General features: G+C 43.5%; 1 protein-coding gene across 1 annotated transcript in view; it reads right to left on the reverse strand.

Annotated features, from left to right (window-relative positions):
• The window catches only part of KYNU (kynureninase), a 137,067-nt gene extending 132,263 nt beyond the window's left edge, over positions 1–4,804 (reverse strand). The window contains exon 1 of the mRNA XM_068247079.1: positions 4,702–4,804. The gene's annotated coding sequence lies outside the window, so the exon portion shown is untranslated. The remainder of the gene's footprint in view (positions 1–4,701) is intronic.
• Positions 4,805–17,505: the final 12,701 nt, after the last annotated feature.

Genomic DNA, 17,505 nt, shown 5'->3' on the forward strand with positions numbered 1-17,505 from the left:
GACTATCACAGCGATCGGCTGTGATAGGCTTCAGCCTATCACTGCTGACCGCTTCTGTGTCCCCCAGGGGAGACGGCGGTTTGACCGTCTAACAGTCTCCGCTAGGAGACTGAAGGCGGAGCGGAGCTCCGCCTCCCAAGCTGAGATGCTCGCGCTCTCCTGCTAGAAGGCTGTTCATGCCAATCAGCTTGGGGTGGTCCTGGGGGCTGCCGCCGCGTTCACGCCACTTGGCGTGGAGTGTTCGGCTAGTAGTTAAGGGCTCGCTGCAGGGCCTTCCAACTCAGCACACAAGTGACCCCCCCCCCTTTGCTGCCCACCAACAGAGCTTTCTGTTGGTGGGCTCTGATGGCTGCTGCCCTGTTCGTTATTTTTTATTTGTTGTTGTTTTTTTTATTAATTTGTCTATTTTTTGCCCCCCACCAGCCAATCACCACGATCAGCTGTCATAGGCATCAGCCTGTGAGGGCCGATCGCTCCTGATCCTCTGTAGGGGACAGCCGAGTGACATGGCTGTTCCCAGTGCAGCGCTGTACATTGTAAATTAACGGTGGTTTCGCCATCTAACAGTCTCCTAGAGGCGATCGCTGATGGGAGACTGATGACAGAGCGGAGCGATCTCCTGAAAAAAACGCCCCCAGGACTTGATACCAATTGGCGTTATGCGGTCCTGAGGGAGCAGCCGCATTCTCGCCAATCGGCGTGGAGTGGTCGGCAAGTGGTTAAAGTGGCTATAAACAGACAATAAAAATGGAATCCATGTTGGAGCTTAGATGTTCATTACATGCAGATAGACACCCAGTTAGATCTCTTTATTTAAGAAAAACATGCAGAGCTAAAATCATAACCCACAACCATCAGGAGGTGCAGCTTGCTTAGAACAGAGAGAATACAGAGTGAATACAGGAAATAATAATCTCATAAAGATTACCATCACATTTTACACACAGTGACATCTTGTGGTTGTTTTACTATACTGCAGTTTAAGGTAGCATTCCTGTTGATACGTCCGACAATCTTAACTTACCTGGGGTGTCCTCCAGCCCCTGTAGTCCACAAAGTCCCTCTGCTTCCTCTGGGTCACCTCTGTTCTCTTGCAGGTGGCTCCAGTAGTGCGTAACTTAGCCTGGAGTCACGCGCAATTGTGCATGCGCGGCCTGTCCATGCGCACATTGCCGTGAGTGTTCTGCGCATGCACAGTTCTCGAAAGAATGAACCGCGCTTATGCAAAAAACTTAATGGCGATGGAGACTTGATCGAGCTGGGACATGAACGAGCCGCGCAGTGCAGTTGTGCACAACTCCCGAACAGAGCCGCCAGTGGGGGAATTGAGGGGACCCAGAGGATTGCCAAGGGATCTCACGGGCTATGGGGTGGGAGGGTTATAGGGGGGGGGGGAGGCTGGAGAAAGCTCCAGGTAAGTTCAGATTCCATTTTTACTTTCTGTTCATGGTCCCTTTAAACCACACTGGATTTGTTTAGGGTCCCTTTAAACCACACTCTTTTTACTTTCAAATGTTAAAGATAAGGAAAACGATCAAATGAAATGATGGGAATAAAGTTTAGAGTCAGTTAAACACATTTTTTTTTGTGGCAAGCATAGTGGATTGAGGCTCATGGCTATCTTAATTAAAATGACCCAATAGTAACATGGAAGATGCTTGTGCTAAGAGAATGCAAAAATAATTATGTAATATTATGAGATAATTTAAATTTGTATGCACAGTCCCAATCTTGCATAGGACAACCCCCCCCCCCTTTCCCCCAATTCAATACCCCTATCTGACATCACTATTTCTGTTGATAGCTCTTCAACAATGCCTGTCCCCCAGGCTCGCTGCCTAGGTGTAACACTGGACTCAAGTCTCTCATTCAAACCACACATTGACAAACTATCCTTCTCTTGTTGACTCCACCTAAAAAAAAATCTCCTGCCTCTGCGCTTTTCTCACACAGGACAAACTTCTGGTGCATGCCCTGATTATTTCTCGACTAGACTAGCAACTCTCTGCTCTGCGGCCTCCCTGCTAACAGTTTAGCCCGCTACAGCCCATCATGAACTCTACTGCACGACTCATCCACCTCTCCTCCTGCTTCTCCAGCCCAATGCCCCTCTGTCAGTCCCTTTACTGGCTTCCAGTTACACAAAGGATACAATTCTCGCCTACAAAGCTCTTTACAACCTAGCTCTTTCTTATCTAAATAAAGTTATTTCCACATACCATACTACACGCAATCTCTGCTCTACTAACAATATTTTCCTTTCTTCTTTGATCTCCTCTTCTCACTCCGCCTTTCAAGACTTCTCTTGATCCTATCCCCTCCACTGGAACACCCTCCCTCAACACATCCGCCACTCACCCACACTTACGATTTTTAGGCATAGTCTGAAAACTCACCTCTTTAGGCAAGTATACTCTCCTACCTAGGACACTTCGGCCACTGACCACTATTTCTACCATCTCATACACAGCTTCCCTTTACCTACTGTCCTATCCCTGAAACCTTTAGACTGTAAGGCCTTTTGGCCAGGGTTCTCCTCCCCTTTTGTCTTTTGTCTCACAATGCTGTGTAATGTATTTGTATACCTCCCACCCCTGTTTAAACTCTGTAGTTGATTTGTTCACTACTGGGTGGTAACCCACCATTCTTTGTATTGTTATACCCTGCTGTGTGCTGTTGTACAGCGCCATGGAAGATGCTGGCACTATATAAATTAATAATGATAATGATAATACTAATAATAATAATATTGTTTAAAAGTAAATAAATATGTCAGCCTCTGTAACCCTCTCATTTCAGATGCCAACTGTATGCAGCTTAAAATTGGCCCAAACAAATTTCACACGAAGAGCCATTTACTTGGCTCAGTGCATAAAATGATAATGGTGAGTAGCACATGTTCATTATTTGCATAGAAACCAGAATTAATTAGCACCCAGTGTCTAAGGGTTTTTTTTATGCGTGCATTTTGAAAAACACTGATTTTGTTAACTAATATTCAAAAATGCATCAAAAACGCACATAATAAAAGTCAATGGGAACGCAATACATTGCATTTTGTATGCGTTTTATATGCATTTAAAAAAAAAAAACAAAAAACAAACTGTGTTGTGATGTATTTACATTTCCGCTTCCTGTTGTCTTCCTAGTGATTTGCATAAAACGCAATATAAAAACATATTGAAAACACATACAAAACGCATATGCATTTTGTGTATGCAAGCCTATATGCGGAAAAAAATGCGAATGCACTAAAACGCACTAAAAACGCACACACACCCCACTCCCCACACACACACGACAAAAAACGCGACCTTTCACACTCTGTTATGTGTGCACCCAGCCTAAGGCCTCTTTTCCACGGACAGTTGATAAGCACTGAAATGCCTCTCAAACTCTTTCAACTGCTTGCTGCTGCCTGGCAGCTGCTTGCTGCTGCCTAGTAACTGCTTACTGCTGCCTGGCAACTGCTTGCTGAGCACACAGTTCAACTGTTCGTGGAAAAGAGGCCTCAGGGCTGGAACCCACTAGAGTGATTTTTTGAGCGTTTAGGGAGCAAATCAAAAGCTAACGATTTTCCTAAACGCTCAGCTAATGTTAATGGATGGGCCAAATTCCACTGGAGTGATTGTGATGAGCAAAATTGCTATCGCAGGACATGCAGCATTTTGGTGGCGTTAGTGTTTGCATTTCTGCAATGTAAAGTATATAAACGCTGGCGTAATCGCTCATAAATCGCTATACAGAGGGATTTGAGAGCGATTTTAAATTAATGCAAACTGTAAATAAAATGATGATACATTGAAAGGACCAATCAGAATTAAAAATGCTAATCGCAAATTGCTACAGAATCGCTGTCAAATAGCGTACACTTTTTAAAATCGCCAGAAAACGCTCAAGAAATCGCTTACAAAACACTCATTAAAAATTTTAGCGATTGCGATAGTGATTTGCGATTTGAAGTGGGTTCCAGGCCTCAGAGTGTCTAAGAGTAGCCATATATCTAGCGATGATGTGCAGACTCAATCAAGAAACGTATTTCTCTGATCGAATCTGATAAGATATAGATCGGTTAGCTGCCCATGCACCACAGGCTGATTACCGATCAATTTCATAATGAAATTGATCTTCATTCGGCCTTGTGACACCCCATCCACCACCTGGTTGGCCCAACGTGTGCCCACCCAGTGCCCAGTGCACTATACAATACCTGTCCGTGTCCGCCGCTGGCTCCGGGCACAGTCCTTTGTCACACACGCGCTCACGTGTCTGCCGGCAACCACATGGGGCGCATGTATGGATAAAGGAGCCAGCAGCGGACATGGACAGGTAATGTATATTGCACCAGGGGGGCACTTTGCACAATAGGGGGGCAGCGTCGGGGTTTTTTTGTGTTTGTCACTTGTCCTGATATAACACACTGTTATCGCCGTGCAATCGATCAAGCAAGTTGGTCCTACATCTTGCAGCATGTCAATCGATCAAGCATAGTCGATCGTGCATGCACTTGGTGTCGTCGATTTTCATCCAATTCAATTATAATCATTGAATCAGTCAATCGGTAGCCAAGTTACTGATGTATGGCCGCCTTAAAGGTACATGGCAGATTTTCAGCTCAGCTGTCAGAAAGGAGTTGCATAACATAATAATTTTGAGACACCCTGATAGTGTGTAAGAGTATAAGGAATGTACAGTACATACCTTTCCAGGACAAACACTGTCTTTCCTTGGAAGAAACAGAGTCCCACTAGCTAAAATTCAGAGCGTAGAAAATCTCTTGTAGCTTCTGTCTGCTTTGCAGCTCACACCCCTTGCTCAGCAAATTACTAGAAGGCACCAAAGGTTACTGCTCCCTGATCATGCAGGTAAACAGTTACTGCTGGACTGACTGAAAGCCTTCAGCGTATCACATGGCCGTGTGTTGCAATAACCGTGCCAGAGTAGTAACCGCTTGAATTACCCTTTCCATCACAGCTAATAAATCAGCCATCACAGCTTGGATGGCAGTATTTATAGTGATACAGGTTTTTATGACAAGTGATATGTAGCGAGCAGCACCTTACGTAATGCGGTAATTAGACCTGGGTGTTTGCAGAGCTCGTGGACCGGGGGACCTGCTATGAATAACCTGCTGTCAAACGTTATTATTTGACTGTATAGTGCATGTGCGGAACTGCCAATTGCAATCGCTGTGCAGGCCAGGGGTCAAATAAATATATTGTCCTGAATAGTAATCATTATATTTGTATAATTATTATTGCAGTAATAAAAGGGAAAGCATGCTGATTGAGTGCTTAGCTCCAGAGCTGGATCATCCACAAGGCAGCCCTAGGCAGCTGCCTAGGGCCTGGAGAGAGTCTAGGGGCCTGGTGGATGCTAGCTGTCACAAAATATTACTAAAAAAGCCAGGTGACTATCAGCGGTAAGCAAAAACTGCATAGCTGAGCTCCCAACTGTCCCTCTTTTGGAGGGACAGTCCCTCTTTGGGAACCCAATCCCCCTGTCCAGCTTTCACTCTCATTTGTCCCTCTTTCAGGACTGATGTATAGATTTATGTAAATCTGTGTATTTTTCTACTGAAAAAAATGTGTTTAACTGACTCTTGATAAACGTTATCCCCATCTTTTCAATTGATATATTTCTTATTTTCAAATGTTGATATGAAGGGAAATGAACCAGGATAGAGCTGTGGTTTGAGTTATAAAACAACATATTTTTATTATAAAATCACTATAAAATGCATGATTAGAGGTGAGTTAGGGGCATAATTAGGGGTGTGGAAGGGGTGTGGCTTAAAGGGAACCAGAGAGGTTCAAAAAAAGGTTTTATACATATTTGGGGCTTCCTCCAGCCCCATATGCACGGATCGCTCCCACGCCGCCGTCCTCTGCTGCCTGGATCCGCCGGTACCGGGTCCCGTCATTGCCGTGAGTCGATTCTACGCATCACACGGAGATCCCTCTATACGAGTACGCATGAGGCTGCCCACTGCACAGCCGCATGCGTACGGGTATGGAGGGAGCCCCTGTGATGCGGACAATTGGCCGCGTCCGCCGGAAGTGATGGGCCCGGTACTGGCAGTTCCAGGAAGCGGAGGATGGCGGCGTGGGAGCGATCCAGGCTTCTGGGCTGGAAGAAGCCCCAGGTATGTATAAAAGCTCTATCCATTTCCAGGCTCCATTCCTCTCTGGTTCCTTTTAAGTGTCCCTCTTTCTGATGGTTTAGCTGTTGTAAAATAAAGGTATTTACTTACATTTAATTATTGGAATTAGCACAGTAATTTTACCGATATTCTACTAGCGCTGTCTAGGAACTTCTTCTTCTTTGTTACTTTTCATAACAAGTGTATCCCTAATGCCCAGGTGAGGGTATGATAAGCCCATGCCCTTTAGAATGAAGTTTGCGCATGGAGGAAAAAGCTGTACATGAAAGGCTTTGTTTTATAGGGAATGTGCGGACCATACTTTCTTAACAGCCATACTCCTGGAAAAGAATAATATTTTAGTCTTGGAAAAGGATTAGAACCTGTGTTATTTGTTTTTTTTTTTTTTTTTTGTGCCATAATGTGGCATAACTTCCTGTTCTTCCTGTCATGACAGGAAGTTGACAAAAGGTTTCCTGCAGGGACAGAGAATGCAACAAATAAAACATCTTTTATAAATTAGGAAAGAGGAAGGGCCTCATCAAGTTTATTCTTCTTCTTAGTTTTTTAGGATTATTTGGACATTGTTTAAATCCCCTGGTGGTCTGATTCTTTGCGGATGTTTGGGTCTAAAAGCGGTACAATTTTTTGCAGGCTTTTAGACCCTAAAACCTGGAAAAAAAAATCACAGCGCAGAGAGATCTGCAGCAGCTCCAGCACAGACTCACCTCCTCCGTGGGACTCAACGCTGCAGTTCTCCCTCCGTCCTCTGTGTGGCATGGATGGATGTAACAGGAAGGAGAATGGCTGACGGCGTCTGGATCCCCCAGGAGGTGAGTGAAAACGCCCGCTTTGCACTATGCTCTGCACTGTCTTGCCAGCAACTACCACAAGTCCTGCTTGTGGTTGTCGCTCCTGGCTTGTTGATTCCACCCTGAGCCTGACTCCTGATAACTGCCAAGGAGGTTAAAAATAAAATGACATATCCGTCTATGAACAAAGGACGGAATTGCCTTTTTTCCTATTCTGAAATACTCCCTCATACACACGATTCAAACAGAAATGGGTCTGCTATGACAAAAAACATATTTTTTGTAATAAGATAGTAGAACTCTAATTTATGTTTTATCCTCACTCACTGTCTTTCCTGGGGAAATTTGAACTCTTGGGGCTTGATTCAGAAAAGGGTGCTAAGTGTTAGCACGCCAGTGAAAAGCCACTTTGCATGTGCTAACATGCTTTGCACGTGCTAAGTAGTTAGCACATGCAAACTACTTAGCACCGTAGTTAGCACATGTAAACTACTTAGCACCCTAGTTTTTTTTTTTTTTTTTAATTAGTGTTTATTCAACAAAGAAAAGGAACATATGACAGAATATGCAGTGTAGCAGTGCGCCTCCTAACTTTTCCAACAGTAGCTTCAGCATCTATTATCACTGTGGAAGATGAGAGGTATTGTTAACAATAATATAATGATCGTCACATAATATATAGAGTTCAGATTGAATTTAAATTTCCAAATATTCTATCTTTTACAAGATCATAATTATCAAGACCAGGGGCATCTAACCATGGAGCTTAGCACCCTAGTTAGCACGGTGCTAAGTAGTAGTTTGCATGTCCTAACTACAGTGCTAAGTTTGCATGTGCTAACTACGGTGCTAAGTAGTTTGCATGTGCTAACTACTTAGCACCCTAGTTAGCACGCCCAAAGCCTTTAGGCGTGCTAACTGGGTTAGCACCGTTTACTGAATCGAGCCTTTGGTGTCACAGAGACAACTGAATTTCTGTATAGATTCTTTCCAGGAAGTGCTTTTGTAAAGAATAAATAAAATACTGAGACTAGTCCAAAACCTGTCAGTTCCATCACATTTCTTCTAACTACTGTAAGTGGCAGCAACAGAGGAGACAAGTAAAGTATGGCTTATTTTACTCTGGAAGAAACATGCTTTTTATTTGAATGTGTTTACATGTATTTTAAATTTTTCAATTTTTCGTGATACTTGTCTGTTAAAGAGAGTCTGAAGCATTTTTTAAATAAAAAAAAATACACTCACCTATGGAGATGGAAGGTTCTGGGTCCTATAGAGCCTTCCCGTTATCCCCTGTTAGCAGTCCACAACCATTCAGTCGTGGACTGCTCTCTTCCAGGTTGGGGAGACTAATGCAGTCTTCGGAAGCACTCGGGCTTCCGAAGACGGGCCGTTCTGTACTGCGCATGCGCGAGCGCCCTCTCTTGTGCACTCTTGCGTGCGCAGTACAGAGCCCCCGTCTCCCGCGGCAGGAGATTCAAACAGAGGAGCCTGCGGGGGAACCGGGAGACTGGCAGGAAAACGGGAGGGCTCTGTAGGATCCAGAGCCTTCCCTCTCCTTAGGTGAGTATTAGAGATGGCCCAGCCTTGGAGAACTCATGGAGAAGCTCATGATCAGTTTGATCAGCTGATAGATTTGTAAGCCTCTGATTTGCTGTGATGACTTCCTGGTTTAACACATGATCGTGACCAGCAAATCAGAGCCTTCCAAATCTATCAGCTGATCAAACTGATCATGTGCTTCTCCATGAGTTCTCCAAGGCTGGGCCATCTCTAGTGAGTATCTGTTTTTTTTATTTTAAAACAGCTTCAGACTCACTTTAACAAACTGCCAACTGAGATACTTCTCCAATCTATTGGATAATAAAAAACAATGTTGTGCGAACATGGGCTTGTAGAATAGATTACATACTGTATCTATAATCTAACCACCAAAATAGCCAAACATGAACTCTGCTCCTTTAGTTGGGTCCCTTCTCTCCGATTGAACATTAGCCTATTAGAATTTAAACACTTGTCCCAATATTTGCAAAGTGTGCAAAGTGCAGTCCGTGGAATGCATGTCATTGTGTAACCGCTTACTTATAAGTGACATGTACATAGTATGGCAGAAAAAAAAATATTTTATCACCTCAGTTCAGTGATATTCATCAATGGAAATGTAAACAACGTGTATTTGAACAGACAAGAATTTAATAACTTTTGTTAAACTGATAAGGAAATAAATTAAAACTAAATATTGTAGGGCTAACATTTATCTGCTTAGTTGCCAAGGTCAGTTATAATAGAATGTACCTAGCGGAACGCAAAGACACAAAGGATATTGCGGCTGTCAGGCAAGAAGAATTTAAAAAAAAAAAAAATAGAGCAAATTGGTGCCACTGGGCCCCACACAGGCCAGAGGTCAGCTGAGGAGGGGGGTATTTTTAGAATATCAGAATTAATAAATAAAGAGAAGGGATTAGGTTTCATTTTGACTTTAGGTGAGGATGTCACATACAGTACATTACATAAAGTCGCCTGGAATTTGGGGCGCCTAGTAAAGCCGATAGTAAAATATCAGTATTAAATACCGATATCCTCTATAATAAAACCCCTGTGTCCCTGCATGTGCTGTCTCTGTGTAGCTGGTCCATGCCTTTTGCTACTGCGCACGTGCGCAGCACGGACCCAGCCTCACAGAGACAGGAGGACTGGGCCAGGGAGCCGGGCGTGCGTGTGAGCTGGCGGCCAGGTGTGCAGCGGGTGTGCACGTGGCGGGTGTGCGCACGTGTGCGGCGGGTGCGGGCACAGTGTGTGGCGGGGGTGGCATCGAGAAACAGACCCTAGAGCCTGTTTTTAAACGGGCTTGGGTCTACTAGTTGTACTATAAAAGTGTAAAATATCAGTGTTTTGAATACCAATATTTTACTATGGCCAAACCTAGCCCTACTCTCACACAGAGCCCTCCCCCCAATGCTTAACCCTTCATTCCCCCACAAACTACCTACCTAACGCCTAACCCTGCCCACCCCACCAGCAAAATCTACCTACCAAACACCTAACCCTTAAACAACTCCACCTCCCCGCTGCACAAACTACCTACCTAAAGCCTAACCCTTAACACCCCCACCACACAAGCAAGCTACCTAATACCTAAATCTTGACCCCCCCCCCCCCACACACACACACACAGACTACCTACCTAACCCTAATCCCCCCCACACATACACACAAACTACCTACCTAATACCTAACCCTTAACCCCCCTTCCCCTGCACAAACCACCTACCTAATGCCTAACCCTTAACTCCCCCCACACACACACACTAGCTACCTAAACCTAAACCTTACAGCTGTTTCCAACTGCCAAACAAGCAAGCAGCAGCTACTTCCACTGACATCACCTGCCAGCAGTAAAAATGTCACTATGTGATAAATGTCAGAATGTAAATCAGGGAGAGGAAAGATTTTACAATGGGCAAACACTGACTAAATCATTTATACATAATTATTGTAAAAATGAAGGACTTTTTTATTACATTTTCACTGGAGTTCCTCTATTAAATTAAATAAAAAATGGGCACCACCAAATGTATGCCTAATCATCAGCGATGCAACCTATTTCAGGCCGAGCATGTTGATTAGACATGGTGCAAGATGTCGGGCCGTAGTGGTTGATCGGGTGCGCGGCGGTAACAGTGAGGGATACCAGGACGAGCGATGAATGTGATGAAACCCCCAGCGCTGTCCCCCCTAATGTCCAATGTTGGTGTCCCGACCTTCTTCCCCCCTGATGCCCAGTGCAGTATACATTACCTCCTGTCCGTATCCACTACTGGCTCCGGGCTCCACCCTCAGTCGATACTCACGCCCCACGTGGTTGTCAGCGATGTGCCATCACAACACCAATTCCCAAGAGATTTCAGCATGAAATTGACTGAGAATCATCCTGTGGTGTATGGGCTTCCAACAGATCTCTCTCTAATCAAATTTGATTAGAGAAAGATTTGTCTCTTGGTTGAATCTGCCCATCATTGCTAGATGTATGGCCAACTTAAGCTTTTTTTCCCCAAATTATTTCTAAAGTCGTGTTGTGGACTTGGCCTGTTAAAGGATACCTGAAGTGACATGTGACATGATGAGATAGACATGGGTATGTACAGTGCCAAGCACACAAATAACTATGCTGTGTTCCTTTTTTTCTTTCTCTGTCTGAAAGAGCCACTTACATACCTGATATTTAACTCTTTCAGGTAGAGAAAGAAAAAATGAACACAGCATAGTTATTTGTGTGCTTGGCACTGTACATACCCATGTCAATCTCATCATGTCACATGTCACTTCGGGTATCCTTTAAAGGCATTCAAGTTAAAAACAGAAAGAAATAATTGCTGCATCACAATGAATTTATAACATGAGATGTCTCTGCAGAGAGCAGAAGCTTCATACATAAAAATTAATTAACAATGGGGTTAAAGTATCACTGATTCAGCATCATAAAGGTATAGATTAGGGCTTTTTTTTACACAATTTTTACATCCCGGGGATGTCTACTTATGTGAGATTAGCTACCAGTTATTCAGAGAACCTTTGGAACTCTGTGTGACTCTGTCCAGGATCATGGGGCAGAACATTAATCTATGTGAAAGAGAAGCTTTCTGGCATTAGAAGAGGAGGATGAGAGCCAAAATGTATCAACAATGGGAAACGTTTCCAGAATAATTGGAGCGTATGCATATAGACTTCAAGCCAGCTAGAAAAGACTGTTGTCCTTTAAACTATTTTAAACTATGCTAAAAGTAAAAAAAAAAAAACACCAAAGTCAGTGCTGCATTCATTTAGCAGCACGCTGACGTAGTGGTTAATTGGCTTACCCCTAATTGGCCCTAGACTATGATAGATATACTACACGATACATACATAGACATTTGACTATGGTAGGGATTAGATTGTGAGCTCCTCTGAGGAACTGTTAAGTTACAAGACAATATACTCTGAGCAGCGCTGCGGAAGATGTCAGTGCTAAATAAATACTAAATAATAATACAAAGTATATATGCAAGTGAGTTTGGTGCAAACTGATCTCGATAGTAATTATAACGATAATATTGTATTACCGATATTATACTATAGAGTGCCTTATAGCTTGCAGCAAACTTAAATTGTGATCTCCCCATAACCTTTTCTCTCACACTAACCTGCTCAACAATACACCTAACATTACCCTTTATACAGATACTCCTAACATTAACCTTCCTACTAACATGCCTAACACTAAACTTCCTACTGATACGCCTAACACTAATCTTCCTACCTATATGCCTAACACTAACCTTCCTTCAGATACGCCTAACACTAAACTTCCTACTGATACGCCTAAAGGCGTATCAGTAGTATCATTTTTTTCAATTAGATAATTTTGTTTGATTATTCCATTAGATCAAATAGGAAGATTTTTCCCGCATTTCCGATAGATTTTTCTCGAAAAAACAGGATAATTGTTCGAATTTCTTGATAAAAAAAATATATATTTTCAACTTTCATTCGATTTAATCATTTAGATTGAATAAATGGGAAAATCGAACATTTTTATTGTATCGTGTATGGGCACCATAACACTAACCATTCTACCTATATGCCTAAAGGTGGCCATACATGATACAATTTTTCTTTTTTTTTCAATTCGATAATTTAGTTTGATTATTCCGTTAGATTTTTTCAACATGTCCGATTTGATTTTTCTCGAAAAAAAACTGGATAATCGTTCAAATTTCTTGATCGAATTTTTTTTTTCAAATTTCATTTGATTCGATCATTTAGATTGAATAAACGGGATAATTTAAAGTTTTTATTGTACCATGTATGGGCACCATAACACTAACCTTCCCTCAGATACGCCTATAACACTAAACTTCCTAACTATATGCGTAATGGTGGCCATACATTGTACAATATTTCATTTTTTTTTATTAGATAATTTTGTTCGATTATCCCATTAGATCGAATATTTTTCCCACATTTCCGATCAGATTTTTCTTGAAAAAATCGGGATAATCGTTAGAATTTCTTGATCGAAAGAAAAATATTTTCAACTTTCATTCGATTCAATAATTTAGGTCGAATAAATGGGAAAATCTAACGTTTTTATTGTATCGTGTATGAGCACCATAATAATAACGTTCCTATTTATATGCCTAACACTAACCTTCCCTCAGATTAGCCTAATACTTCCTACTTACAGTCAGGAGCAGACTGACCATTCGGGCACTCAGCATGGACCGAGGGCCCGTGGTCAGTAGGGGACCTGCCCCTAGCACCCTCCGATCTGTAGGTTTGGGTGCCGTGCTGCTTGGTTTGAGTGCCGGCTGTGGTGCAGCCGGGGCCCCCGCCCAGCAGAGTTGCGAGTGGAGCTAGTTGGCAGTTGGCACAGATACTTTAAGTACTTACGTGCTCCAGGTTCCAGGACCGCACCTCCTGCCCTGGAGCATGTAAGTATCTGTGACAATCCATCTAGTCTGCTCGCAACTCTGCAGGGTCTGGGAGGGGGGCCCCCCAGCACCACAGCCAGCACCCAAACCTCCCACCCAAAGTAAGCAGCACCCAAAGGAAGCAGCACCCAAAACTCCCACTCAAAGCAAGCAGAACCCAAAGCAAGCAGCACTCAAAATTTCCACCCAAAGCAAGCAGTACCCAAACCACCCTCCTATGCACCCAACCCACCTTCCCACCCACCCAGCACCCAAACCACCCTCCCAGAATTCAAACCACCCTTCCAGCACCCAAACTGCCCTCCCAGCACCCAAACCACCCTTTTACTCACTCAGCACCCAAACCACCCTCCTATCCAGCACCCAAATGACCCTCCGCACCCACCCAGCACCCAAACCAACTTCCCACCCAGGCCCCAAAACGCCCACCCAGCACCCAAACCACCCAATCAGCACTCAAACATCCTCCCTCCCACCCAGCACCCAAAAAACCTCCCTCCCACCCAGCACCCAAACAACCTAAAGATTTCATGAGTGGGAGCTAATGGTTCTTGCATTTCATGTGTCGGAGGTAATGATTGTTGCATTTCATGTGTTTAAGGTTTGTAACAAGTGTAGGTTGTGTGGGTGGGGCTGTGTGTGGGTGGGGATTGAGGATGGGGTGTGTGGCTTGCGGCTGTATGGGGCCTCATAATCTCCTATTGCCTGGGGGCCCCATGAGTTTGCAGTCCACCCCTGCTTACAGTATATGCCTAACACTACCATTCCCTCAGATACGCCTAATACTAGCCTTCCTACCTATATGCCTAACACTAACCTTCCCTCAGACACGCCTAATACTAACCTTCCTACCTATATGCCTAGCACTAACCTTCCCTCAGACACGCCTAATACTAACCTTCCTACCTATATGCCTAACACTAACCTTCCCTCAGATATGCCTAACATTAAAGAGACTCTGAAGCCAAATAAAATACTTCTTTTTACCTTCTACTTAGGTTTAGCAATACCAGCAGTCCTGAAATCTTGCAGTCCCATGGCAGGACGATACCTCTATACCTCCCAAATCCCGTGGCAAAAATCCACGACTTTTAAAGTTTTTGCTGCCTGGGGAGGCAGAGCTTAGCGTTGTAGCTCTGCCTCTACTGAAGTCAATCACCATGCGGATCTCCACCTCTGCCCGCCCTTTCTGTGAAAGAAGATTGAGAGGGGCGAGGAGAGGCGGCGATCAGTGGAAATTGACTCCAGCAGAGGCAGAGCTACAGCGCTAAGTTCTGCCTCTTTCAGGAAGCGCTCCCTGATTTTTGCTCTGGGGATTTCGGGGGTATAGAGGCATCATTCTACCACGGGACTGCGGCGTTTCAGGGCTGCTGATATTGCTGAACATAAGTAGAGAGTAAAAAGAAGTACTTTATTAGGCTTCAGACTCTCTTTAACTCTCTTACCATTCTGCTTGACACTTACCCTAACACTGTCCTAGGCTATTCCTTTGCAGGTACACCTTCTCACCACTTCCTCTAAATAAATAAACCCAGACAACCAGCTGAGACAAGGAGGATAAAAAAAGAAGTATACCGCTTTCGTTAAGTTTTCTACAATCTTTGATGAACCATGTTCTTATTTCTTCTCCCCAGAATAGTGACATTATACTTTAATGACTGTCTTTACTCGCCCAGAAATTCCTGGAACTGCGGAGTCCTTTTGGCCTCAAATGTGGCTCTCCCTCCTATCGGTGTATCTGGCAGAAGTATATAATTACAACCCCCTCCTGTCTCTTCCATTGCCGTTAGTGGTTTACAAAGCAGCTGACCACACAGTGAGCCTATCATTTCTACATAATTAAGGAGATGAAAGAGTTCAGTGGGCTGGGAACTGAGAGCAACAGAACAACTTGTGTGTCGGGTCTTCCAGAATATAATTAAGGCTGACCTTTAAGCATTGGCCACACAGAAAATAAATCATTATATTCTTTCACGGACTAAAGAGACCATCTCTGATGTTGTGTGGAATTTATCACTTATTGCACATGCGGGACTTTACAGTAGACTTTCTGTCATAAACAAATTCATAGATTTGGAGTATATCTCACCACCACTTCTCCATGGTTATCTATATGTAGCCACCTCTCTTTGTTGGGCATGTAACTGTTTTTCTCTAGCAAGTACAACAGCACCCACATCCAAATCCAAATCAAACTTTATTGGCAAGACCAAATACATTTAGATATTGCCAAAGCATCCCATTAGCATTAGCATGGAGGTGGGTGGGTGGTAGTGGAAATAAAGGAAGGGTATGGGGGTTGGGGTATACAGTCCATAAGGGTGTGGAGGATGTAAGGGACTGTATAGGGGGCTGGGTGATGGGTATGCAATCCATACAGTCTGTGGGGTATCATGTTCCTCTCAGTTGGTGGCAGGTAGTGACATATCGGGCAGCTATTTGCACGGTTAGGATGTAAAGTCTCCTCTTCTCATCAGTGGAGGAGAAATCCAGGGTGTGGGCAGGGAGTCTCTGGAAGTGAGTAGTCCTCACAGGTGCCTATTTGCTGCAGTGTAGCAGGAAGTGGGCCTCATCCTCCAGGTCCCCTGGACACATTGCCTGCACAGTCTCTCCTCCTAGGGCTTCCATGTCTGTCTGTGCCACCCTGTCTCTATCTCCAGGCTGACGGTACAGGCTTATTTTTCCATGTGTAGCTCCCTCCTGTCCAAAAACCTTCCACTTCCATGTGCTGCAGTCCCATCGCATGTGAAACAATAGCCTCCCATGCCATGTGACTTCTTGACATGCAAAACAGCTCCCATCCTATGTGATTTCCTCATGTGCAAAAGCAGCCATCATCCTTCATATGATGATGTGATGATCCTAATGTGGTAATTACGATTTAGCAAATTTTTCATAATTACTATCATAATGGAAAAATTGTAATCATTAAAAACTATGCAACATTTTGTGTAATTACGGCCATACACAAATTTTCATAATTCTGCACGGCCATCACTACACAAACAGCTGTTTGCGGTGCGTTACACAGTGAGTTTGGTCTGTCAGTGTGAAGCAGTACACTAATTACACTACTTGATTGATGTATACACACACAAGGGGCTCGATTCACAAAGCGGTGCTAACCCAGTTAGAGACTTTAGGCATGATAACCATTGCACCACTCTGGTGAAAAGCCAGTTTAGGTGTGATAAGTTTAGGCATGATAAGTTTAGGTGTGATAAGTTTAGGCATGCTAAGTTTAGATAAGTTTAGATCGCTTGCAAAGTCCCGCACGCAAAGCAGCGCCATTAAACTTTATACGAAGTGCACCAGACTTTGCTAGCGTAAAACTTTTGATCAGCTGTGCACTGCGGTGCTAACGCAGTTGGCGCTTAAACTTATCATGCCTAAACTTATCACACCTAAACTTATCATGCCTAAACTTATCACACCTAAACTTATCACACCTAAACTTATCATGCCTAAACTGAGTTTAGGCATGATAAAGGGCTTTTCACCAGGGTGCTAACTGTTAGCACCGCTTTGTGAATCAAGCCCCAGATGTTTTAAAGCACTTTATGCCTCTAATTTAGCATGCAATGTGATTTCTGCCCTTAAAACCCTGCTCTGCGTCAAATCCGTAATTTTTGGCATGTATCTCCCCCTCTCCAGGTGTTAGACAGTGACCCCTTGAAACATCTTTTCCATCACTATTGTGGCCAGAATTAGTGTTTGAAGTTTTGAAAGTTAGCCTGCCCATTGAAGTCTATTGCAGTTTGCAAAGTTCACAAACTTTTGCGGAAGTTCACGTTCGAGGTTCGCAAACCTAAAATCGCAGGTTCGAGCCATCTCTCTATTGATGATATTTCTGTGAGTTTGGTATTTGTGTTTGGCTTGTGTCCAAGACAGGTCTCACACCTTTTGTTATTGCAGGGTAATGTGCCTGGAGTTTCTGGTGTAGATAATGCACTTCTGATAATCATTTCTCTCAAATGTGTTTGGCTAACACGGTACAAAAAGTTTTTTTTACTACTAACTAACTACAAATTACGAATTACAATATTATGAATTTTCTGAAAAGTACGAATTATAATTTTGT

Source organism: Hyperolius riggenbachi, chromosome 7, assembly GCF_040937935.1.
Source record: "Hyperolius riggenbachi isolate aHypRig1 chromosome 7, aHypRig1.pri, whole genome shotgun sequence".
Lineage (NCBI taxonomy): Eukaryota > Metazoa > Chordata > Amphibia > Anura > Hyperoliidae > Hyperolius > Hyperolius riggenbachi.